Source organism: Anser cygnoides, chromosome 1, assembly GCF_040182565.1.
Source record: "Anser cygnoides isolate HZ-2024a breed goose chromosome 1, Taihu_goose_T2T_genome, whole genome shotgun sequence".
NCBI classification, from domain to species: Eukaryota; Metazoa; Chordata; class Aves; order Anseriformes; family Anatidae; genus Anser; species Anser cygnoides.
The window spans coordinates 136854276-136881626 of NC_089873.1; the positions used below are offsets into that span (position 1 = coordinate 136854276).

Below are 27351 nucleotides of genomic sequence, written 5' to 3' on the forward strand. Positions count from 1 at the left end.
TTTTTCCCCCCAGGAGAAATGATGAAAACACAAACATTTTTGACAAGTCACGATGTTGAGTGCATTTTCAGAATTGCAACTTGTCAGTTTCTCAAAAAAAAAAAAAAAAAAAGTTCACTTCTGCATTACTGGTTTATAATTAAGGAATGTCATCAATAGAGTTTGTTTTTGTGGATTATCTATGTATGTTATTGCTTTTCTTAAGAACTAACTAAAAATATTTTTTTCACTTTTTTTAAATAAACAAAACAGCTTTTTATTATTATTTTAAGTGAGGATGAATGCAAGGAAGAAACTGTTGGAGGTGGTTAAAGAAGGGTGAGTTTTGAACTTTATTGGTAAGATATATATATACATATATAATATACAAATGTGGTTCTACCAATATTTTTCTGGTGCAAACAGAGTGATACCATGTTTCCTAAATCCCTTTCTATCTAATTAAAAATAATAGTCTAATTTGCCTGAATTGTGCGTCGTCTTTTCAGATGGTAGGGAGGCAAATAAAATCCCTGGTACAAGAAATGAGGAAATACATTTTTTTGTTTGTTTTTCTTACATTACAAAGATAACAAAACATCCAGCTAACAAGTTATTGAAACTGTAATAAAAACTTTGCACTCAAAATGTGAATATGTACAAACATTTGATATTCTGGAGGGCAGGACTTCTATTCATAGGGGCCAGAACAGACTAGAGAAATGGACTGGCAGGAACCTCATAAGTCTGAACCTGGGATGGGATAATCCCATACAATAATATAAACTGGGGGGCCAACTGTATAGGCAGCAGCTCAGAAAAAATAAAAAAATAAAAGAAAATAAAAGGCCCAGTGATCCTAGTGGATAAGTAGGCTTTATGTTAACAAATATGGTGACTAGTATCCTGGGATGCATTAGCATGAGAGTAGCCAGAAGTCCAGAGGTGTGATCCTCCCCCACAATAGATCACATCCAGAGTACCATGTTCTGCTTTGGGTTCCCCAGTACAAAAAGCTATTGACATATTGGAGACAGTCTAGCAGAGAACCCTCAGGATAGTCAGGGCCTATGGCATATGTTGTATGAAGACAGGCTGAGACAACTTTGTTTAGCACAGAAAAGACTTTGGTGAGAATTTATTGCTGTCTGCAACTACATGATCAGAGAATACAGTAAAGATGCACAGCAGAAGGGACACAGTGGATACAACTTGAATGAAACTGATTAGATACCATGGAAAATGTAATAATTCTGTAACAGTTTACTAACAAAGATCATGGGATATATACATCCTTGGAATTGTTCATGATTGAGTTGTACGTGGACCTGAGCAACATTAATTGATTAGACCTGCTTTGAGCACAGGTTTGGACTAGGTCACTGTATTGGTTTTATATGTGGCTAAGTTCTGGTGGCAGGGTGGAGGGTAGGACTGCAGAGGTGGCCTCTGTGAGAGACCAGGATCTGCCCCCATATCAGGCAGTCAGTTCCAAATGGCTTAAAAAAGGACCTGCTGCTGGCCAAAAGCAGCAGTGATGCTGGTGGCACCTCTGTGATAACATATTTAAGAAAAGTTTAAAAATTATATTCAGAAGCTGGGAGAGAGATGAGTGACAAAATATGAGAGAAATGGCCCCACAGATGCCAAGGCGAGTAAAGGACAGGGAGGAGGTGATCCAAACATAGCATTAGATTTCTCTGCAGCCTGTGGAGAAACTTGTTCCCTTGCAGCCCATGGTGTACCACTCCAGAGCAGTTGTCCCCACTATAGCCCACGGAGGATCCTTCTCTGGAGCAGGTGCCTTTATCCTGAAGGAAGCTGAAGGCTGTGGAGAGCCCACAAAGGAGCAGATTCCTGGCAGGGACTGTGGCCCACAGAAAGGAGCAGGTGGGAAAAAAAAAAAAAAAAAGTATAGCTTGAAAACATTGCAGCGTTTTTCTTTTAGTTCCTGAAAATCTGAACACTCTACAGAAAATAAGTTATTTTAGATTCCTTGTTGTTTAAGCATGTGATACCCAAATATTATGCTAAGATAACCATATAAAACATGTCACGAAGTGTGTTTATATACCCTTTTAAAGATAGTATATATAGGCAAAATGTAGACTTATGTCTCACTTAAAGATGCAGAGAAATGTATAGTATATACATTTTAAGGTCACATGCAAATTACAGTTTTGTTGTATATGCTTTTAAAAGTTACATCCAAATTATTGTTTCACTACGTTTCATTAAAAGGCCAGTAAGTATATATTTTCCTTGCAAAATTAATAATTGTTTTGGAATACAGAGTACTGTGTCATGGAATAGAAAATATACTCTTTGTTGGGGATGTTTTTTTAACTTCAAGACTAAATTTAGAATCATAGAGTCATTGAGGTTGGAAAAGACTCCAAGATCATCTGGTCCAACCATCCCCCTACCACCAATGTCACCCACTAAATCATGTCCCTAAGCACCATGTCCAACCTTTCCTTGAACACCCCCGGGGACGGTGACGCCACCACTCCCCTGAGCAACCCTTTACAATGCCTGACTACTCTTTCTGAGAAGAAATGTCTCCTAATTTCCAACCTAAACCTCCCCTGATGCAACTTCAGGCCATTCCCTGTAGTCCTATCACTACTTACCAGCAAGAAGATGCCAAACCCCAGCTCCCCAGAACTTCCTTTCAGGTCTCCACTGATCGTCATCTTCTCCAGACTAAACAACCCCAGTGCCCTCAGACGCTCCTCACAGGACTTGTGTTCCAGGCCCTTCACCAGCTTTGTAGCCCTTCTCTGGATGCGTTCCAGGGCCTTGATGTCTTTCTTATACTGAGGGGCCCAAAACTGAACACAGTACTTGAGATGCAGCCTTTAAAATAATGAAAATACATTTAGTGTAAATAGACTAATTAAAAAAAAAAAAAAAAAAGTGAGAGAGAATGCCATATCAATATTCCTTAATATTGCAAAAGGAAAGTTTCATTTTTACAAGTATTTTCAAAAGACTGAATTCAGGACCACAGGTGAGATTGATTTGATAAGAAAATAGCATATGTTTGATGTTTAAGTGAAAGTCCTCTGCAGAAGGTGAGGTCATCCAAGAAACAATTGCACAACAGGTGGCCCAGGTGGCCAATTACAGAATTAAATGTCAAATCATGAATAACTGTGCAAAACTACTAACAAAATGAGCACTTTTTGATCAAGCCATGTGGTAGTATAAATCAGGATCTCTATAACTTCATCACAAACAAATCTAAAATGATTAGTTCATTTTTTTTTCTAGGAAATGATATAAGTAGGCATAGAAGTGCCTGAACATTAATTGGTAGTATGGACTTGAAAATACGGATTATAATGAAAGTGCAATATAAACTTTACTATAGATACATACAAAATTTCTTTAATGCAGTAGATACTGAAAAGATAGAATTTGGTTTTAGGAAAGACTTGATTTTACATTTCATTAAAAGATATTTTCTTAAAAGATATACTGTGAACAAAAGTATTGTTTCTTTCTAATTTAATCTCATTTATATGCCAACTCTCTTTTGAAGTGGATTAGCAGCAGTTGCAAGACTTTACATTGGCAATGAGTCCATTGTTTGCACAAAAGAACATCTGAAATAACTTCTGCTGAAAGAGATTTGGATTAAGGAATGTCTTTGTCTTGGTCAAAGCTACAATTCCTTTCTCAAACCTGAAGCCTTCTTCTATCTTTCACAAGAAATTTCAGCATACAGAGTCTCTGAACCATGAGAAGTACTAAAAGAGTAGAAGATAAACAAACAAACAGAACACACACACACACAAAGAACCAGTGATATATTTCTTACTAGGAAGAGCAATATCAACAGTTGATTGGGAAAGCTGAGTGTCTTATTTGAGTACTCTATATATTTCTGCCTCCTGAAAAACAAAATGTAGCATGGTTTACTTAGTGGGAAAATCTATCCCTGAGAACATCTCCACATACTCTTAAAAAGATAGAAAATGGTGGAGGCTTGTTGAATATTCCACAACTTTGTATAAAATCAGCCTGCAAGGTAAAACACTGTTTATCTTTCAAAGCAGACTTTACAACCTGCTCACATATATTTTCAAGAAATAAATCAGGAAAATAAATAACTGTGTTGTTAGCCATTTCTTGACACTATAGGTACAATTCATCCAGTTTGCTTTGTTACACATGGATATTCTTATAAAAACAAACAAACAAACAAACAAACACAAACAAACCAGGGATATGTTGGTTTTCTCCAACTGTTTTTACCTGGTAGCTGATGCTAATTGCCTTTGAGGACAAGATCTAGTCCTACCACTGTCAGAAAATCTTCGATGCACGTAAAAGGATTTTATAAACTTAGAGCTTACTCTTGAATGTGTTTTTTCTATGTGGAGATGAATTGGTGAAGCTGCAGGGAACCAGCACTATAACAAACCATTCTTCCTATTATGTACTGTTTTTCTTCAACAGACTCACACACCAGTGGTTTATTCCTTCTTAGAAATTCCATTTCTGTCAGGAGAATATGAATTGCTGTCATTACGTGTCTAGAAAAAAAATGATGGTACTCCTTATTGATGATGGATAGGATAACAAAAATTAAGAGACCCTAAAGCATATACCCATATTGGTCTAACGTGGTAATGGTTTGGTAGCATGGGGGGCTGCAGGGTTGGCCTCTGTGAGAAAACTACAGAAGCTGCCCCGTGTTAGATCAGAGCCAGCTCCAGCTGACTCCAAAGAGACCCACCATTGGCTGGAGACAAGCCGGTGAGAGGCACTGGTTCTGCTTCAGTGAAAGCATGTTTAAGAAAGCAGCAAAAATAGTGCTGCACAACAGCAGCTGGGAAAGAAGAGTGAGAAAATGTGAGAGAACCAGCCCTGCAGCCCCCAAGGTCAGTGCAGCAGGAGGGCAGGAGGTGCTCCAGGCAGGCAGCAGCAGTTCCCCTGCGGCCTGTGGAGAGGCCCCTGGTGGAGCAGGCTGTCCCCCTGCAGCCCATGGGTCCCACACGGAGCAGATCTCCACGCTGCAGCCCGTGGAGGAGCCCCCGGTGGAGCAGGTGGATGTGGCCTGGAGGAGGCTGCGGCCCATGGAGAGCCCCCGCAGGAGCAGGCCCCGGGCCGGAGCTGCAGCCCGTGGAGAGGAGCCCACGCAGGAGCAGGGGGTCTGGGGGGAGCTGCCGCCCGTGGGGGACCTGTGTTGGAGTGGTGTGCTCCTGACACAGTGGTACAAACCCATATCTGGAGCAGTTCTTGAAGAGCTGCTGCCTATGGAAAGCCCCCGTAGGATCAGTTTGGGAAGGATGGCATTCGGTGGGAGTGGAGCAGGGGCAGAGAGTGACTTTGCAGGAGCAGCAGAGATGAAGCATTAAGGACTGACCACAGCCCCCATTCCCTGTTCTCCTGCATTCAGGGGGAGGAATTAGAAGAGGGTGGATAGGGGAAAAGTGTGTTTAGTTTGCTTTTAGTTTCCACCTGTTCTAGTCTGCTAATTGTAATAAATTGTATTAATCTCCCTGTGCTGAATCTGTTTTGCCCCTGAGGATAATTGGCGAGTGGTCCCTGTTGTTATCTCAACCCTTGAGCCTTCTTTCACCGTATTTTCTCCCCTGGTTCCTTTGAGGAAGGGGAGTGAGAGAGCAATATGGTGAAGCTTAGCTGTCTATCAATGTGAAGCTACCACAATACCCCAGCAAAGCACAAACCAAAATGAATGAAAATACAGGTATAAAATACAGACATAGTTGGTGCTGATAAGTTAGTTACATAGTCTTTTCAGAATTGCAAAAATGTCATGTTGTCTGAACCATCTCTCTGCTCTCCCTTAGAGTAATCTCATTGTTTGAAAGTTAGTCAACTTTGCTCTTGATTTAACTGAGCATTTCAGCCTAATTTATCCCAGCCTGAATGGATTATGAAATTCAAGCCGTGCTGGTATGATTTTTCTGGTAGTCACTACTCTTGTCTATGAGAAAATGCCTCCTGTTTTTATCAGGTATATTCAAAACCAGTATTCTTTTTCTTACATCACTTAAACCTTCACATATGCTTCCACTTATGTAAATTACATTCACATGAGTTCAGAGAAGGGGTGTATTTTATTTATTTTTTATTTGTAGTGCATTTGTACAATACCTCTGTGTTTCAATAACCTATTGTGCTGTTCACAAGATAAATATGAAATTGAAATTTTCCTGTTGCCCAAAACTTACAGTTTAAGCACATGATAAGCAATAACAGATAAAGAAATGCAAACAAAATAACAATGATATTATCATATATGTGTGACACATGCATGAAAATCTAACCATGAGTTGTTACAGAAAACCTGCAAGAGCTGAATTTAATAGATGTCTTGGAGATTTCTTTGAACATGTTTAGAACAGGCAGTACAGACTCACTAATAAACATGCTATTTTAGAACTATTGCAGAAGCTATCCTGCCAAGAATAAGTAGAGAGATTCATCACTGTAAGATGACCTGTCAACATGCTTAAATCCTATGTATTTATATATAGATAGAGTGGATGTTTTGCATGCTGAGGCTAATCCTAGGGAAAAAAAAAAAAAAAGAAAAAGGGCATTGATAAACAAGTTCCTGTTGAATTTGAATATACCATGTCTTTCTACAGTGCAATTGCAGCATCTGAGAATACAAATCTAAACCACTGAAAGCTGGAAAAAGGAAGAAACAACAATCCTACCCCACCCATGGTGAATAGTTTGTTTGTTTGTTTGTTTGTTTTTTAACATCATAGCACATACATTTCTTCTTTGGCAGTGATAGTCAGAAATTTCCCCTTCCAATCTGACAGAAGAAAATATGAATGGTAAAGGGTCTAAAAATCAAATGACATGCATGAAAATTATTTCAGGAATACCTTTCTCTATTTGGGAATTACAGATAAGAATTTCAGGGTTTTTTGTCTATTTCTGATGTGTGTCTAAGATCCTGGTCCTAAATTTTAAAGCTATTGATGGATACAACTCCTGCTGTTGTTGCCTGCAATAAATGCTGAGCTTTAAAACTGAAATTAATAAATGGGTATAGCATTCCTTGAACAAATTGCTGTCACTGAAGTTAGGCACTCAGGGTAGGAATCTCAAAAAAAAATGTGACAGCAGTGACCATACACCTTATTTCCTCCTTTCCAAATATCTCAAAGAAAAGAGCATTCACCTTCCAAAAGGAGAAGCAGTTCTAGAAACTTGGACCAGTCAGAAAGTCATGGAGTTTCATACCATATTATTGGTTTTAAAATGGAATTAAAATGTTATCATTTATTCATCCTCTGAATCAAGTATGTTCATTTTTCTGGCCATGAAATACCTACAGTAGGAAGTCAGACAATATTCTTCTCCAGAATATCCTAGCAGAGGAGCTAGGCAGGCTCCAGATGTCACTCCAGATTTCTTTACTAAGGACTGAGAAACATTACCATCTCATTTCCAAGCCAAATGTTATTGCTAATAGTCTATGGTTGCTACTCAGGGTACTTGATTACTGTGAGCAGAATTGATCATAATTAGAATTACAAGTGAATTCCTGGGGTTTTGTTTGCAAGATCCTTCCCAGAGGCTTGCTTTCTCTGCAGAAGAATTTAGATGTTATCCACCCAAGCTACCTTCTCAGTGAAGCTCCAGAAAGCACAGATATCTATCATCCCAAAAGTAATAGTGCAATAACAGAACAAAAAGTTAAGGGTTTATAAACTGAACATGAGACACCATGTGTCAAAACATTCTCTGGCTTAACTTTATGCAAATTCAAGATGGATGCTGATGACTACAGATAAATCTACTCTTCCTCTCTAGTTGATAAAAGTTACAAATATTCTAACGGTAACAATCTCTAAAATATTTTCCTGCTTCATCTGAGTTTTAAAAGAAATAAACTATTTAAAGTGATAAGAAATTAATTTTTATCTTTAGATTAAAAGCTATTCTTCACTAGCGCAACATGTTTTTGTTCGTCTTAAGATTTTATTTTTTTTAACAATCATTATATTATAAATCCAAGAGTATTTTCACAAATTTCCTCTAAAGTTTTTGTTTCAGTTTGATCTTAAGAGCTGTATAACTTCATTAAATAATTTAGAAAGTAGCTATAAATAGCACGGTTACTTAAAATCTGAAAAGACAAACTGTTCCTCAATTTTCAATTACAATTATGCTCAGCTACACATTAAGCATACAGTGTAGATTAAAAAAGTAGTAATAATTTCACAAGGACATATATAACTACCATTTTTGTTTTTTGCTAGCTTTGAAGTTACTGGAACAGTTTCTGAAGTATATTCCTATTTTATACAAATAAGACTAGAAATATCTGGTTTATAAAAATTAAGTGATGCTCTTTGTTATAGACTATGTGCCAGCTACGTGCATTATAGACTATGTGTCAACTGAACAATATCTAGCTACCTATAAATAGCAATATTTACTAGCACAAGTTACCCTAGTAACCAAGTTATAGTATTTAATCTGGACAATTTGACAAACTCATAAATACCAGGGTCAGGTGATAAAGAAATTTTCATGCAACCTAGGGATCTTTGGGCTAGTGCAATACCCCTAAAAGCTTTCTTGATGCTTATTTATTGATATTGTCAGAACATAGTTCCTAATGTCTAAAAAGTATTCCTAGCTTAACATCTTCCTAACATATTTAATACCTATAGCTTTAAGTATTGGAACAGATGGCATCACTGGGAACAGTTTATATGTATTTAGAAGAAGAATAGCATGCTTCAGGTGGTGGAATGTACTGACAAGCTGTTCTTTATTTCATTCCAGCCGTTCATTAATCATGGAATATATAACCTTATAGTTCTAAAAAAAATATGTATATTTTAAATAGCATTAAAGCTATTTTTTTTATAAAGGGTTGTGAATAAGCAACTTGAGAATGAGTTTTCCTAACCTATACAATCTCAGTTTCACTGATGTTAGAGGCAAGTTTTCTTGTGTGAAGAAACAAGCACAGAGCACAGAGCCACATTTCCTTCTCTGGAGTTGGACTTACTGTAAATAACAGTTTAACCTATCATCTTCTGAAGAAGAAAATGTGTCCTCTTTACCATTCTAAATCACTTAAAAATAAGCCTTGATTTTGGAAATAGGCAAACTTCTTATTTAGCAATCAAATATGTTGACAGCATTTTTTTTCTGATTGTTCAAATGCTGGGACATTTTGAATGTCAACAAAGTGTTCAGCTCTCGCTGAGTAAATGCCTTCTTTGTATACAGGTAGCAGAGATTGTGCATTTGATTTATTAAGGTATATACTTTAAGAAATTTTTATTTACACCCTTTGATGTCCTTATGTCTCCCCATTATTTGTTCAGGTGTATAAATAGCAATGTAAAATGTAAACATCTACATTTAAATGTACAATTGCTCCTCTCATACTCCAAGGCAATGAGGAGTAATGGGAGAAAAACTTAAGGAATGAAAATAATTGGTGAAATAAAGCATATGAGGGATTTTGCATTAGCCTTCACTGAACACATAAGTAATTGTGCTAACTCATTTTATTTTATTTTATTTTATTTTATTTTATTTTATTTTATTTTATTTTATTTTATTTTATTTTATTTATTTTATTTTATTTTATTTTATTTTATTTTATTTTATTTTATTTTATTTTATTTTATTATTTATTTTATTATTTTATTTTAATATGGAAATGTTCTGATATTATTTCCAAATTTTATCACTTTCCTAATCTGTTATTGCTTGCATTATCTACCTTTAAAAATATATTTATTTTTGTGAATAATTTTTGTTTTCCATGTTATGTGTACACTTTATTGTGTGCTAAATACATTTGTGAATTTAAAAAATCTTGGCTTCAGAAAAAACGTGTGGTGATATCATAGAATCATAATCATAGAGTCATAGTATGGCTTTTATTGGAATGGACCTTAAAGACAAGCTAGTTCCAACCCCTCTGACATGGGCAGGGATGTCACCCAACTAGATCAGGTTGCCCAAGGCCCCATCAACCTGGTCTTGAACAATTCCAGGGATGGGGCTTCCACAGCTTCTCTGGGCAACCTGTTCCAGTGCCTCACCACCCTCTGAGTTAAGAATTTCTTCTTAATGACTAATCTAAATCTACCCTATTTTAGTTTAAAACTGTTACCCCTTGTCTTATCTCTACACTCCCAGATAAAGAGTTCCTCTCCAGCTTTCTTGTAGGCCCCCTTTAGGTACTGGAAGATTACTCTGAGTTGTCATCTGCAAACTTGCTGAGGGTTCACTCAATCTCACTGTTCATGTCGCTGACAAAGATGTTAAACCGCGCCGGTTCCAAGATGGACCCCAGTATAGAAAAGTTCATTTCTTTCCTAATCTGGTAGGACCACATGTACCACGTCCTATCAATTTATTACCATAGTTACTTCCTTCAGGGTTGTGGTTAATAATCCACAGGTAAGCACCAAAAAGCTGAGTGTGGTGAGTCTTGCCACACTACCTTATCAATGTGGAAGTTCGTATAATTCCACCACCACCACCACCTTTGTTTTTGTTTGTTTGTTTGTTTGTTTGTTTGTTTGTTTTTTCCCCAAACTCGGGAAATGTTAATGGCGTACTTTGAACCAAATTATGATAATTATGAGATTTCACCAATTCCTTTATCATGAGTGTTGGGAAGAATGAGTTAAAAATGGAACATTGGCGAGGAGGATGGGATCAGAATGGAAGACTGGTGAGAAGGATTGTAAATACACTCAAGTGACCTTGAAGCTGTGAATGCATAAAATCTGGGGAGCAGCAATGCAGAAAAACATATTAATTATGCCTCCTGCTGTTTGTGCTTTGTGTGTTTGGCAAATAGCACATTGTGCATAGATAAGATAGGTGTTTGGTGGACTTGGAGGCACCTTATCAGATGCACTTGAGCTCTTGGTCTGGGTACAGAAAAGATTAAAGAAGCACAGTGAGGATCACAGCATGGTGGTAAAAACTGTGCCTGCATGAACTCTTGATAAAAACAGGTGAAACCAGCAGGCTGGTGATCTCCTATCATGGACCCTGTTTATGTTTATCCCTGCTTGTGTGACTCCACTCAGGTGCGTCTCTTGCTTTGGGGATCCCCCGGTTGGCGAGATAATGAGAATAAATAGTCTCTTTGCATTTTAGACACAAGTCTGTGGTTGTTGCTGCTTCTTGCCTGTACTGACTTATTCAGTGAGCCTGTAGTATTCTTGAAGGCAATAGTAAGACATTGCATGACAGAATTTCCTAACGGAAGACCTGTTTACTGAAGTACAAAATAGTTGCAACTGAGTCAAAAATCCTTAAAGGGAATCCTTAAAGAACTAAATTTATTACACATATCTAAATAACTCTGTCACACAGATAGTCCCAGTGGAGCCAATGTCCCCAAGTCCAAATTTAAAGAATTTGGATAAAAGTGAACACTCCTTACACTAAGATCTGTCTTAAATCTGCAAGTGTTTTTATGCCACGGAATGAATCAGAAGCCAATTATTGACAGGAGTTTGTTTTTGTGTATTAGTACCGTAACCTAGAACTGAACAAGTAGACTGAACAAACCATTTGGAACACAATAGAAATTACATATTTTTTCTGGAAACTATGTACTGTGTAACAGATGCTTGCTTGAATATAACGTGATTGTTACCTTCGGAGAATAATTTTAAGATTAATTCTATTCATTTGCTTCAGCAACTCAGATATTAGTCACCTTCCCATTGTCTGGTCTATATTATAATTCTTCACTACAGTAAAAAAGAACAATTTGTTTGATAGAATCCTTGTAAGAGAACAACATCTGCATCTCTTATTCAGCAAAGAAAAAGTACTGAGAAAAGTAATTGCTGCACCCTGGGAAGTAGTAGTTCTTTAATGGCTCAATTCCAACTTCTCTAGAGACCAATAGAATGTCAAAAACTTCACTTTATTGTCAAATTCAGTTTCCTTATCGCTTCCTAAAATCCTAGGAAAATGTCAGGTAAATTCAACACAATTAGAGATATCATTGACTGAAAGGCTATGCTGTTCTACCTCAAGAAGTTATTAAAAGAATATTTTAGAGGCAGTTTGCTCAAAGCCTGTGGAAAATTGATAGCTTGTAATTCACATTTAAAGTGGGAAAAAAATAGAAAGAAATTACTCTTGTGAGTGAGAACCTGGAGGTTGGTGCTTGCAGCATACAACATGGTGTGGATTCCATATCACAAGCAGGTTACTTTCATCTCAGATCCATATTTAGGTAAATTATTTGCGGCTAACACACCAAATAAGTGATGGAGTAGAGTCTCTCAACTAAACCACTTAAATATGACATTCAAATAGTTAAGAAAAAAAATAAGAAAAGAGGGAAAGTATTTTCCAATGCAAACTCTGTTTTATACACTGACAATTTATCCTTTTTAATTATTACATTGGCCTTACAAATATGAGATATGTGCTTGCATATTCTTCCTAATAAATTTTGTGATTTAGTCTGATCAACAATATGCTTTGCCATTACAACAAAAATTACTTATTTATTTATTTTTATTTAACCTGAGATTTCGATGTGCTAGTCTTTCCACTCAATAGAGGATTTCAAATAGAATATCTCAATTCCATTCAATAGAACTAGTTTTGGCATGTTTTATGATACTTGAAGTCTATTTTGACCCATATTTTGGGTCTGCTAAATGAGATATGTTTACCTAGCAATAAGATGCTATAGCACTGAAGCAATGTTCAGAGATCTTTTATATATATATATCTACATATATAGAGAGATATATATATACTGTTTTCTTCTTGTGAATGGTCCCGCTTAACTCTGGTGGACGGTGCACATAGGTTAAGTAAAAGGAGTTGATTAATAAGTAGAGGTAAATACTAGTTTTCTATTCCAATAGTTTTATATTAACAATGGTACTAACATATTAGAAGCATATTACAGATATCACTGCATAAATTATATTGCCTACAGGTAATAATGCCTTATTAACTTGGCTAAGATTGAAATATTAATTTATAACATAAAAATACACTGGACAAAATTTTAAGGATGGTGTAAAACTGTATATTTTTATATACTTTCTCCATCTTGTCTCTTTCTTATCTACTGACAAGATGATCCTGATCTGCTAAATGGACCTGTGTTGGCTTTATTCAGTCCATTCTAGCATTTCCGCATCCCTAGCTGCAATACGCTTACAGTTCTTCCATGTACAGTTGAAAAAGAAAAGAAAAAAAAGAAAAGAAAAGGAAAGGAAAGGAAAGGAAAGGAAAGGAAAGGAAAGGAAAAGGAAAGGAAAGGAAAGGAAAGGAAAGGAAAGGAAAGGAAAGGAAAGGAAAGGAAAGGAAAGGAAAGGAAAGGAAAGGAAAGGAAAGGAAAGGAAAGGAAAGGAAAGGAAAGGAAAGGAAAGGAAAGGAAAGGAAAGGAAAGGAAAAAGGAAAGGAAAGGAAAGGAAAGGAAAGGAAAGGAAAGGAAAGGAAAGGAAAGGAAAGGAAAGGAAAGGAAAGGAAAGGAAAGGAAAGGAAAGGAAAGGAAAGGAAAGGAAAGGAAAAGAAAGGAAAAGAAAGGAAAAGAAAAATGAAAAGAAAAAGAAAGAAAGAAAAAGAAGAAGATGAAGAAGAAGAAGAAGAACAAGAACAAGAACAAGAACAAGAACAAAAGAAGAAAAATTAAAAAAAAAATACATTCCTTCTTGGGACTGTGACACCTCTTCTTATCCGGTTATTAAGGAAATGGCCTTTGTTTCTTACTTTGAATTTTGGAAGTGGAGAGTTGTTTGACAATCTCTATGTTCTGCTCAACATAAGGAAGAAATTGGAAATTTTTACATGTAAACCATTCATTTAACTATTTCATGCAAGTGACGCGTCATATATTCCACATAAAATTTTGCCAAATAACAGGACTTTCAAAAATATCCAATATAACAAAAAAGCTTGTGATTAACCTGTATTTAAATCTCAGTGGATAATTGTTGATTATCCTGAGCTACACACACACAAAAAAAAAAAAACACCCTAATAAATAGCAAATACTGTGGGTTTAGCTGATATACCCCAAGTCGTGGTAACAAACATAGTTTCCATCTCATTTTGTTGCCATAGAAATTATATATATTTTTGGCAGATTGACCACACGATTTTCTGGTGCTGTGATGCCTTTTTTTTCCTTCCCTACTCCCCAATGTTAAGCCTAATAAGAACAGCTAGGGTATGTCTTAAAAGTATTTCTTGCTTATTTGTTAAGAGTAAGTTAGTAAGATCTAATAGGGAGTTTAGATTTTTTTATAGATAATTTAAAAGAAAGAAGTGTTAAAAGGGAGATTATTAAGATGGCTATGTGGTGGATTCACAAGGAATATTTCAGAGTTTAAGCATTGTTTCAAAGAGCAACAAAATATTAAGGCAAAAAGAAACCATTTTACCACATGAGACTAATACTCAAAGCAAAAGACATGAGTCTTTTTTGATAATCAACAGCTGGGCTATTGACTAAACACAAGGGGACAGAAGCACCTCTCCTATGAAAACAGCTTGAGAGAGTTGGAATTTTTCAGCCTGGAGAAGAGAAGGCTCTGGGGAGACCTTATAACAGCCTTCCAGTACCTAAAGGGGGCCTACAAGAACACTGCAGAGGGACTTTTTATTAGTTGTAAATATGTAGTGATAGGGCAAGGGATATCACATCTTTAGGTCTTTAAAGTGAAAAAGGATAGATTTAGATTAGGCATAAAGAAGAATTTTTTTTTGCTCAGATGGTAGTAAGGCACTGGAACAGGTTGCCCAGAGAAGCTGTGGATGCCCAATCCCTGGACGTGTTTAAGGCCAGGTTGAACGGGGTTTTTGGCAACCTGGTGTAGTGGGAGGTGTCCCTGCCAATGGCAGGGGGGTTGGAACTAGGTGATCTTTAAGGTCCCTTCCAACGCAAACCATTCTGTTTCATATGATTCAATGAAAAAGTGTAAAAGAAGGAACAGCACCTCCAATTTCTGTGAAGGACAGACTTAGACACCTTGGCAGTACATACCACCAAATACATACCACCACTAACACAATTCTAACACAACATAACATATGACTGCTTGGTCATCTAAATGTTAGACATTGTATAGTTGACTTTATTTACTTTTCTGGCTACATTAGTCTTTGTAGATATTAGCCACCTTACACTGCTCCTAAATTTGTCCAATGTGTTTGCTAAATATTAATGCCTACATTGCAGACTTCCAGAAAACCTCATCACTGGACAGAACTAACAAAATTTAAGAACCGTAAATAATTCACTTGTACACAACAAATTTACCACTTATATTGCTATGACTTTATGACATGAAATACTTTTTTTTTTTTTTTTTTTTGAGTTTAGGTGATGGCATCTTCTTGCTGAGGAGATTACAGGCCATTGAAGTATACATAACTTCAGTGAAGGGACCTCATTTCTTGTTGACTATAGTCAGTGAGGCTATTTTCTTTCCTCAGAATACAAATCATTGGGCTCATGCAGCACTACAAATCAATTTCTTTTATTTAGATTACAGTGCTCTTATGTGCTCAATTGTGTGTAAACAGACTTCTTACTCAGAATGTCTTGCAACTTATTTAGAAATACAAAGAAACATTCAACAATACATTTATGTACACTTTATTTATTTATTTATAAATCTGCTATTATTAAAAAAGATAAAACTGCCAGAGATATAGAATCTTTCTGTGTGAGTTTTCAGAAATTTGAAATGTTGATTAGATACAAATCAGGATTAAAGAAAGATTTAAGAATTTAAGAGTTACTGCCAAATACTTCAAATTTGTCTATTTTTCCCCTATAGAATATTTAAGCAGCATTGGAACAAACTATTTTGACATGTTAACTTCGAAAATGTAGATGTAATGACTGCAATCCCATGAAACACTTTAAAAATATGGAATCAGTATTATACCACAAAAGATATGAAAAAGTTTCAATCAGCTTTGCTTTGCTTACTAGTTACAAAATATGAATAGATACATTTTTAGTAATAACACTGATATTGGGAAGTGTGTGCCAGCAAGAGCTGGGTCTGTTAACAGGGCCAGGAGATATGGGAAGAGGAGAGCAAAAGACGTAGCATCAAGGGAGATGAAAATGAAATTGAGCTTCTTCAAGGCCCTGAAAAGAGGAGAGCTGGAACCTTCAACTACACAGGAGGGGCAGGTAAAGACTGCTCGCAGAGTGGCAAATGATGGACCACAGATTCCTATGGTGGCAAAGGCTGAGAGCTCAGAATTTCTGGCACCAACAGGACAGGTCCTTCTCTACCTACAGACCTGCAACTACAGAATAATCGTAGTGCCCTTCTGGCAGACAAAGAACAGAAAGAACAAAGACAAAGAACAGTGTCTGCGGAGGCACATGACCTGGCTGTGCTTGAGCCCCATGGCAGTAACAGGAAGAAGAAGAGAATGGTAGCAGTGTGTAACTGCCCACTGTGGGGCTCAGAGGCCCTCATTTACTGACTTGTCCTGCTTTCAGGAGGTTTGATGCTTTCTGGGTACTCAGATCAGGGATGTTTTTTATCCATATTTCAGACTATTGCTTCTAATACTTTTTCATGAAGGCAATAATGATTCAATAACAGAAGGTCTTGAGCATATCAAGTAGGTGAGAGGCAAAACCATGGTGGGTGCCAGGCTGGTGTTTCCTTGCGCCTATCTGTGAAAGGCTTGAGAATGTGTGGAGTGGTCAGCACCTATTTGCATAGCTGGTGTTGTCAGGGATTTAGCTTTTTGACAGCAGGACCTTCTATAAGGATCTCCCAGGGAGATACATGATCCATGATAATGGTGAAGGGCTGGCCAGCCTGGTGAAGAGGGTATTAACCCAGGAATGAGACGGGAGAGGGAGAGGACAAGCCACAGTCAAGTGAGAAAGTAGTGGACAGGTATGGAAAGCAAAGGATGACAGTAAGAGACATCTCAGGAAAGATAAATCAAGGTGTCCTGGTTTCAGTTAGGACAGAGTTAACTTTCCTCCTAGTAGCTGGTAGGGTGCTGTGTTTTGGATTAGGATGAGAAAAGCACTGATAACATGCTGATGTTTTAATTGTTGCAGAGAAGTGCTTACACCAGGCCAAGGACTTTTCAGCTTCTCGCTCTGTCCTGCCAGCGAGCAGGCTGGGGGTGCAGCAGGAGCTGGGAGGGGACAGACCCAGGACAGCTGACCCAAACTGGCCAAAGGGGTATTCCATACCATCTGACGTCATGCTAAACAATATATAGGGGTGGCTGGCCGGGGTGGGGGGCCGGCTGCTCGGGGATAGGCTGGGCATCGGTCAGCGGCTGGTGAGCAATTGCATTGTGCATCACTTGTTTCTTACACATTATTATTAGTAATACTATTATCATTATCACTATTATTATTGTTGTTATTATTATTTTCCTATCTTAAAAAACTGTCTTTATCTCAACTCACAGGCTTCACTTTCCCGTTTCTCTCCCCCATCCCAGAGAGGGAGGGGGGAGGGTGAGCGAACGGCTGTGTGGTGTTTAGCTGCTGGCAGGGTTAAACCACAACACAAGGTGAAAGAAGGCCCTCCTCAAGTGCATGCACAGAAATAGTCACAGCCTGGGAAACAAGCAGGAGAAACTGGAGCTCTCATGCAGTTACAAAATACAACATTACAGAAAACAAATGAAATATGATGAGCTGTGTGAGATGAAAATGCACAAGCTGATCAGGAGAGACCAGCAGAGAAGATAAGGTGGGCACAGGGCTTGCTGTGTGTGTGAAAGAGCAGCTCAAGTGCAGGGATCTCTTTGATGGGATGGATAATAGACCAGTGGAGAGCCTGTTAGTTAGGGTCAAGGGAAAAGGCTTTAAAGGGAGCATCATGGTGTGCATCTGTTACAGATCAGGGTGAGAAAGAGGACAAGCAACTGAAAGTAGTGTCTGGGTCGTAGATGGCAACTTTCATGCTAGAAGAGCAGCACAGCAGGACACAAGGAATCATAAAAATTTCTGGAGGGTGTAAGGAATAAGTTACTGAAACAGTTATCAGATGGGCCAACTAGGTACCAAGGATGACACACAGCTGGATCTGCTTTTTATTGACAAGGAAGAAATATTTGGGGATATGGTAATCATCAGCAGCCTTGGTGGTAGTAAACTTCAAATGGTGGTCATCCTTAGGACAGTGAGGAAGGACAGTAGCAGACCCTGGATTTTAGGAGAGCAGATTTCAGCTTACTCAGGGACCTGAATCTGTCAATATTTATGATTTTAAATTTAAATCAGTTAAATCAGTGTGGAGATATAGTTTGTTAATTGTATATCTCATGAGCAGTTCCAGGGAAGAGCTGAAACACAGTCTGAAAGAATTCTTAGTAAATAGTCCTTAATGGGGAAGTCACTGGACAAAAGGAAGCACATGGCAGTTAGGCTTAGGGTGAAAACAGATGAAAAGGAGACAGTTTTCAAGTACCTTTACATTCTTTCTGTTTTCCATTATTTAGCAAGTAACTAACATGCTCCCTGTATAATGATGCTGCTCTTATTTTCTATGATGTTGCTCTCTTAAGAATCTAGCTTGCAAAGTTTCTCTCTCTCATACACATGCATACATGCTTCCAATGACCAGGACTTTCTGTTAAGAGCTCCACCAGCCAAAAAGCACTACATCCACCATGGGAGGTAGCTAAAGATCATGGGGAACAGCAGAGCAGCCTTACAAACAGAGAATCAGGACACAGCCGCCACGCAGCACTCTGCTACAAAACAGTCTGGGAAACAGCTAAACCAAAAACTGGAAAACTGCTGGACTTAGCAGGCTTTTCAGGAATTGATGCAAGGAAAGAATATGTTGATGTCAGTTCCAAACAGAAAGAAATGGATGATACCCTGTTGCTAAAAGATAGGTCAAGGATTTTATACATGCACTCACTTTACTGAGACTGACACTTTGGTTTAATTTAGGAACACATAGAATACAATTTTGTATGTTATTAAAGTTTCTTTTGTATGCTCTGGAATTATTTTAATTATTCACAAATAGTTTTCCCTTAAAGAGATTATTTGTACAAATCTTTGAACGTACTCTCTTTTAAAAGTATGTTAATAAAAAAGGGCTTTGAAATCTTTGGATGGAGAGGAATGTAACATGTATAATCTACCTTTTTAAAAATATATATATATAGTATTCGTATGTATTATTTGAATATTCAAAAGATACCAAATTACCATTTAATAGCACAAATAATTAATAGAATTAATAGAACTACAAATTAATAGAATTAAAATTGTACTTGAACTTATTATTTGTAGTACTGTATCTGCTTTCAGAGAATACTGTCTTTCCTCAACATATCAACACAGTATTATACAGTGCAGTATAACACACTATGAAATACTATTAACACTCTATAAAATACTAATTCTATCCTTTAAAAACTAAGAGTATCTCTCTGACAGTCTTACAATTCGAATTCCAGTTGTTCTGCACCCAATTGGTGCTGAATCCTGATATATAGATTGTAGTAAGTGGTAATCGTACGTTATGTGCCACAGCTGCCATATAAGCTTTTATAGAAAGAGTAGTAGTATTTTGAAAAAATAAGGCAAACAGGCTCTGTCAGTTTCCTCTAAATAATTCTGCATATATATATACTTCTGAAAAAGTGTACTAAGATATGTTCTCTTTGAGAACACCTAAATCTACTAAAAATGCAGTGGAAAAAAGTGATCATAATTTCCTTTTATATTCAGTGAGCAGATTATTTTAAACAGAAACTCAAGTACCATCTGTGTTTAATTTTGAATGTACAGCCACACAGTGACTTTTATGAAAAGTTTCTAGTCATTGTCTTAGGAAAAGCTCTGAGATAGCTGCTCTTCAGTTTCTTTTTTTCTGAGGGCAATTTGCTCTGTGACAAGACTGGTTAAATTTTCTTTGCGTTAAGGCTAAAATCTGAATCTTCCTGGGCAATGTCCTACTTGCCTAGATTATATATCAAATCCTATTCAGAACAAAAGCAAATATGAAAATATTAAATTACTCTCCCCCCAACAGATCTTTTCTCAGAGAGAATAACTTTTATTAATTATGTTCATAGACAGAAGGCCACAATCAAAAACTAGTGAAGCTTTTTTTTTTTTTTTTTTCTTTTTTCCATTGCTCAATTTCTGATAAGTGTAAATGAAAAACCTTGGATAGAGATAATCTTATGTATGGATGAATGGTCAATTATCATTTTATGGGATAGATTATAGAAAACTGCATATCAGTATGTTGTGCATAAAGATAAATCCATCTTTTAGCGACTTTTTATGAAAATTTTGAACTTTAGTTGTAAAATCTCCATTTTGCATGAATAGCAGGAAACCAAGCCATTATAAAAATCAATCTGACATGCAATTTCGTGATAAATTGGTTTTGTACTGTGAATTTTAGAACTGTTTCTCTTAGAAAATTAAAAAAACCAAAACCAAAAACAAAAAGCAAACCCTAAGCACAATCTACTAGAGTTCTGGAAGAACAACCAAAAGAGTGTTTTTTTTTTTCGTTTTTTTTTTCTTTCTTTCCCCTTCTCTCATTGTATTATTTTAATTTTAAAAACAGTCTAATAAAAGGGGGAGGACACAAACCAGCACAATGCTGATCGTATTCATTTTGCTCTACCTGTCAAGTCTGCTTACATTTTGCGTGAACAATTTTAAAATCTCATTGTTCTCTGCCTTGCAAGTGCTTAGAAGTTTCAGTCACCCTCAGAATTATGTTATGTAAATGTAAATGATCCAGATAGTCAGTGAAGCATGACAAACATTCAATAGATTAACTTTGCTAGTATTCTCACATGGACAAAGGAACATTAACTGATATGAATTTAAATAGGACATCAGACTTTGTGGTTTTAGCACCTGAATCTCAACGTGCTTTACCACAAATATGTTTCAATGGCATATCACAAGAAATTTAATATATAACAGTACTTGTTTCATCTCTTTTCAAGTATTTGAAATGAATATTTTCTTGTTAAGTATCAGGTGACATAGATTAAAAAAATGAGGACAGTAATTGGAAGCTCATCGTAAATTTGATTGGTAGAGCTATCTGAGTCAACCCTAGCTCCCTGTGGTCACAGACACTGTAAAAAGGATCTTTAGTCCAGAAAGCCTCATACTGTGATCCACAGAACATTTTCCACTCATTACCACAAAATGAAGTTTTACTATGCTGGAACTATAGCTGCTGCAAAGAAGAAAGCAAGACATCAAAAACACCACTAATATCTTAATCCTCTGTTATAGCCAGTTAAAATATTTCACGTCTGTTGTGGTTTAACCCGGCCGGCAGCTAAACACCACACAGCCGTTCGCTCACCCTCCCACCTCCTTCTCTGGGATGGGGGAGAGAAACGGGAAAGTGAAGCCGGTGAGTTGAGATAAAGACAGTTTATTAAGACAGGAATATAATAATAACAATAATAATAATAATAGTGATAATGATAATAGTATTACTAATAATAATGTGTATGAAACAAGTGATGCACAACGCAATTGCTCACCACCCGCTGACCGATGCCCAGCCTATCCCCGAGCAGCCGGCCCCCCACCCCGGCCAGCCACCCCTATATATTGTTTAGCATGACGTCAGATGGTGTGGAATACCCCTTTGGCCAGTTTGGGTCAGCTGTCCTGGGTCTGTCCCCTCCCAGCTCCTGCTGCACCCCCAGCCTGCTCGCTGGCAGGACAGAGCGAGAAGCCGAAAAGTCCTTGGCCTGGTGTAAGCACTGCTCTGCAACAATTAAAACATCAGCATGTTATCAGCGCTCTTCTCATCCTAATCCAAAACATAGCACCCTACCAGCTACTATGAGGAAAAATTAACTCTGTCCTAACTGGAACCAGGACAACATCATATGAAATATATGTTTTATAAATAGAGGGGAAACACACCTGCACAATCTAAATTATATATGTAGCTTCTTGATATCATTCCTTTCTCTTACACAAAAATAGGAAATAATTTTTAACACATTTTTACAAGAATAAAGCTTGTTTTGCATTTTAGTCTCTTGTCTCTATTTACAAAATGCTCCTCTAATATTTGCATCATGTGGGGAAGAAAGCCTTCAAAAGCATACAGAAATAAATTCTCCTTGTCTTGTGGATACTGTTTCTCTCTCTCTTCCCTTCTCCGCCCCCCCCCCCAATAAATAAATAAATAAATAAACAAATAAATAGATAGATAGATAAATAACAATTGTGCATCATGTTATTATAATAGCAGAACACAAATATATTCCACTGACTATCATGGGAACCCAAGCGTATACATTGAATAGATCTAAAATAGGTGTTTAAAACCAACTTTTATCCCAATAACTAAGAGGTGTTTTTGAGTATGTGATAAATTTTCTCTCCTCCTCCAAAAAAAAAATCCTTATCAGGAAATATTTAATTAACATAGCTATTTGATTAAAACAGCTGCTAGATATTTGTCTCCTGCTATTGAATTTCTAGTTCAGAACCTCATGAGTTTTACTATGAGTGTTATGATATTTTACATGAATTTTAAAAAATATGTATATAAAAACTAGCCAACACTGCAAGAATGTCATGCTGGAATATATGTTGAAATTGTCTTGTTTAAATGGTGAGCTCAAACATTCAGCAGTTAAGAAATTCAAGGATCAAAGGGCATCTATGCCAAGGAAAACATACAGAGTGAAACATTTAATGGGTACTCTCAGACAGGTATAAGTATTTTTCTTCTCTGATTAGACCACACAACAGCTAAAATTAGACATTAAATAGAACTTCTGGGGGAATGTATATATACATAATAAAGGAATAATTTAAATAGTAACCAGAGAAATCATTTAGTAAGCTAAGACAAACCAATGAACTTATATTACAATACAATACTTCAGAGCTCAAGGCCATGAAAGTCTAAGAGTATGATTTTGTCATTGAATTTAGGTAGCAAGTAAAAATACTCAGGTTGAAAATGGGTGGGAATTCAGATTGGTTAAAGTTAATTAAACATTTTCAGCTGTCTGCAAAGTTTTATGTGATTTTCTGATCCTTATGGATTTGCCTGAAATGGAAGTTTAACTATTCAGCTGGCGCATCAGCACCATTGCAATTATTTAATATGACAAAACTCAAACCATGACAATATTATTTGCATCAAGTTTTTCTGCATAATGTCAGTTAGACCTATATTAAGTATAGCTATCAACCCAATGCAGTGGAGAATTTAGCTATGGAAAGAAATACTACTTTCTTCAGAGAGAAATAGACATTAAAGAATCTCCCAGTTCACAAAGCAATCTTATATGGCATCAGCTGTGAGCATCATTTTACATGCCATTGTGCCAGTACAGTTTTTCTTCAAGTGTTCCTACAGTATAACAAAAAAAATGAAACGTGTGAAACGGTTTTTAGTATTTTTCTTGGAGGCCTTCTGAGCCATTCTCGGAGGCCTTCGCAGCCCTTCTCGGAGGCCTCAGGTTAAGTCTGGAGAAGAGAAGGCTCAGGGGAGACCCTATTGCTCTCTACAAGAATCTGAAAGGAAGGTGTGGGGAGCTGGGGGTCGGCCTCTTCTTGTGGATAACTAGTGATAGGACTAGAGGGAATGGCCTCAAGTTGCACCAAGGGAGGTTTAGGTTGGAAATTAGGAGACATTTCTTCTCAGAAAGAGTAGTCAGACATTGGAACGGGTTGCCCAGGTAAGTGGTAGAGTCACCATCCCTGGGGGTGTTTAAGGAAAGGTTGGACGTGGTACTTATGGACATGGTTTAGTGGGTGATGGTTGGACCAGATGATCTTGAAGGTCTTTTCCAACCTTAATGATTCTATGATTCTAAGCAAAAGTTGGTCTTTTAAGATCCATTTGTAGTAGTAAATTTATTTTGATCAAACCTGTTTTGATCAAAAACAGGTTCGATCAAAATATTTGATCAAAATTTGTTTTTGTTACCAAAACTGCTAATTTTCACCAATTTTTCATCACCCCTGTTATGGTAGTAAATATGAAATAGATGTTCAAGAATCATACCAAAAATAAAATGAGATTACTTAAACAGTAGATTAAGCACAATGGATCTGATAAAAGTGAAACACAAGTAGCTAGCGAATATATATAACCTAAATATGGAAAGAGGTGTATGTAAGAAAACTGAAGCAAAATCATCAGTGCCGAGGTAAGGCACTTTTACTTAAACAATTTTCTTATTCTGTGTGAGTAGTAACAATTTCAGAGGTTGCTTAGAAATTGCTTTTAAAAATTTGTCTAGAGAATAAATCGGTTGCCTCACTATTGTCCCTAGCAATATATTATTCATTATTCATCTCCAATTTTATTTAATCATAATGAATATTATTCCTTCAACCTTTTATATTTATTCTGACATTCTGGAATTCAGTTGCCAAAATCTTTTTTCAGGAGTCTCAGTTATCATATACCTATTCATATGCAAAAACTATGCTGGGTTTGATGTTTCTTGATTGCTTTTTATCAACCTGCTCAATCAGGAAATGCTATTGCTTAGAACAGCATTTTACACAGAGAGTAGAAAAATCAGTGTCAGGTTTCCAGCTGAAAAACAAAATTGTGAGTCAGTGATCAGAGGACCTGTGAAAAAATAGCATCTATTTAGCCTAAGTACAAGAAGTCAGATGGGCTGAAGGACTGAGAGGTGAGAAAGGAAAGAAGACATGTTAACTGATTTCAAATAGACAAAGATTGCTGTAGCTAAGATCACAATCTTTTCCACAAGTCTACAAGGAATTGTCTAATAGTTTAAAGCTGAAGCAAGTTTACATTAGGAACACTTTCTAATACTAACAGTGATGTACAATGGAAAAAAATGCCCTAGATGACTGTGCAATCTTTGTTCCCATACTTTAAGAACAAATTAGAAGTATCTATCAAGATACTTAAAGTGTAGGTGATTCTGCTCTGGACCAGAAGGATCAACTAGAAGGCCACCTGAGAACTTTCAGTCTTACAGTTTCATGACTTTAAGAGGCAAGGCACGGATATCATCTGAATGTTAGAACTTGGTCTTGCATAACTTCATTAAACAGTATTAGAGTCTGATTTTTTTTTTTTTATGAGAATATTTGTCTACAATATTTCATAAAAGTTTATTTTGATAGTCCTTTTAAATTTGTGTGGCAATTTTGACAACATATATTTATATATTTAATGTTAAGATTTCAGTGCTGCTGTTAGCATTGTGTTGTTTTGATATATTCAACTTGCTTTAAAATGATTAGTATATTTTAGGTATTTATATATAAATATATATATTTCCATGTTTACTGGAATTTTCATATATTTTTCCCTGCCAATTTGTAAATTTTTCTCATTTAAGAATGTTTTGTATAGGGAAAAAATAAAATCAAATAAAATACTGTCATCTATTTCCATTGCTTTATTTCTACTTTGAAGAGACATGAATATAGCATCTACTTCTCTGATATCTGGACAATTTATTTTACAGAAACAAGCCAAGGCACATACCTCTCTGGAGTTTCTCTTTTTCCAGCCAATAAATATTTCATTATTTAAATTTTAAAAGTGCTTCAATGGAAGTTGTATAAAAATCTTATTGACAAGTACAAAGCTGTTTCAAAGAAAAACAGCTGTTTACTTGTTATTCTGAGGTAAATATGTAACCTATTTACAGAAAATGTCCCAAGTGAATGCTCAATAAAGAAAATGAGAACTTATATCAGTGAATAACATATGCTGCCTCGACTTTACTATATCCTCATGCTGTTACATATACATTTTTATATATTTGTTATTTATATATATAAAAATCATTTTTTATATGAGGCATAAATAAATAAATAATTCCATATACGCAACATTTATCGGGGTTGCATAACAGGGGATTTAATAAAATTTCCTGAGTCAGTGAAATCACATCCCCAATGTGTTTTTAAGGAAATGATTAAGGCGATGTAATAATAATAGTAATAATAATAATAATAATAATAATAATAAATAACAACAACAAAACAACTGACTTTTTCCCACCATGTCTAGAAGACTCTTTCCAGAACTATCATTTCAAAGAAAGGAAAACATGTAAGCTTCCACCCAATTTTGTTTCATTTATTTACACTCATGTTTTTCTTCCAACATTGTCATATTAAATCAAATAGCTTTTTGTTACTTCATCTTGGTTTAAATAGCTCTTTTATCTCCCTCATGGATACTACCATCTCTCTATCTCCTCCCTTACTGAATTTAAACAGCAATTGCATGCAGTGCTAACTTTCTTTCCAGATACCCTTTGACATTCCAGTTACCAGTTGCCATAATGGCATTCTATCTAGCTGTTTTAGTCTGAATTCATGTTTCTCATTGTTAAACAGAATTATAAATTTTACTTCAGGTAAGATCTCACCTATCTGATATTCCTCATTTCTCAACTTTCTTGATACAGCCCTTGCTTTTTCACAGCTTCAGCATACATTAATAATACAATTCCTCCTCATTCTAAAGAAAGAATTTTTGTTACCAGCACTGAACTTCTAGCAGAAATTCATATCTGTTACAAAGTATATCATTCTCAGCATAAATATAAAAGATGAAGGAATAATATTAATTATTATTGAGAATACATTCTGCATGTCCTGAAGTTTTTTGCATGAAAAAAGGTACTTCCCAGTGCTACATTTTTCTGGGAAACTGGTAGAGAGAGAGAGAAAAGCCAGACAAACTGGATCCAATTTCACCTGGACTGTTCTGTCACTGACTATCTCAGAGCCACAACTGGTTTTTGTTCATAGGGAACTTTACTCTAAAAGGAGAGGAGGACTAACATAGGCCAAGATCTAGGAAGGAAAGGTGTATCGCAAAACAATGTTCTATTCTAATAACCTTACTCTTTGTTCTTTTTGCTTTAGTTTTGCTGAGTCATTAGCAATATATTTCATTCACACTGAATGATTTACATTTTATCTCCCCTTCTTTCCAGTTTTATCTTTCATCTTCTTCTCTATTTTTTTTTTCTGGTTTGTATCTTGAAGATCATTACATTCCTAGTAAAAGCTAAATTCTTCAGTTCATCCATCATGACTTCTCAAATCTCCTAATTCTCTGTTACAGCTCTTTCATTTTAGTTCCTTTTTTTTGTTGTTGTTGTTTGTTCATTTGTTCCTCTCATTTTTTCCTTACAAAGAAGGACCTTCAGTTATATAACTAGAATGACAAAAATATTTCTTATTTATCCTGCCCCGGTTTTTATTAATTTAATTACAACAGGAAGGTTTTTAGGATGTTTGAGTTTCATTTTTCTACAGAAAATGAACCCTTCTACAGAAGGGTTAGAAAGTTATTTTTTGAAATTCTTTGTGTTAAAAATCAATGCTAAGTTGGTTTGCAATAA

At 36.2% G+C, this 27351-nt stretch overlaps 2 long non-coding RNA genes across 2 annotated transcripts in view; both read right to left on the reverse strand.

Annotated features, from left to right (window-relative positions):
• Positions 1-22329, reverse strand: part of LOC136786910 (uncharacterized) — a 147677-nt gene extending 125348 nt beyond the window's left edge. The window contains exon 1 of the long non-coding RNA XR_010826511.1: positions 21505-22329. This is a non-coding gene — a long non-coding RNA (uncharacterized lncRNA). The remainder of the gene's footprint in view (positions 1-21504) is intronic.
• LOC125185042 (uncharacterized) lies at positions 955-9496 on the reverse strand. Its single transcript, XR_010826510.1, has 3 exons — positions 3806-9496; positions 2613-2838; positions 955-1846 (listed from the first exon to the last, which is right to left on the reverse strand). It is a non-coding gene; the product is annotated as an uncharacterized lncRNA (long non-coding RNA).
• Positions 22330-27351: the final 5022 nt, after the last annotated feature.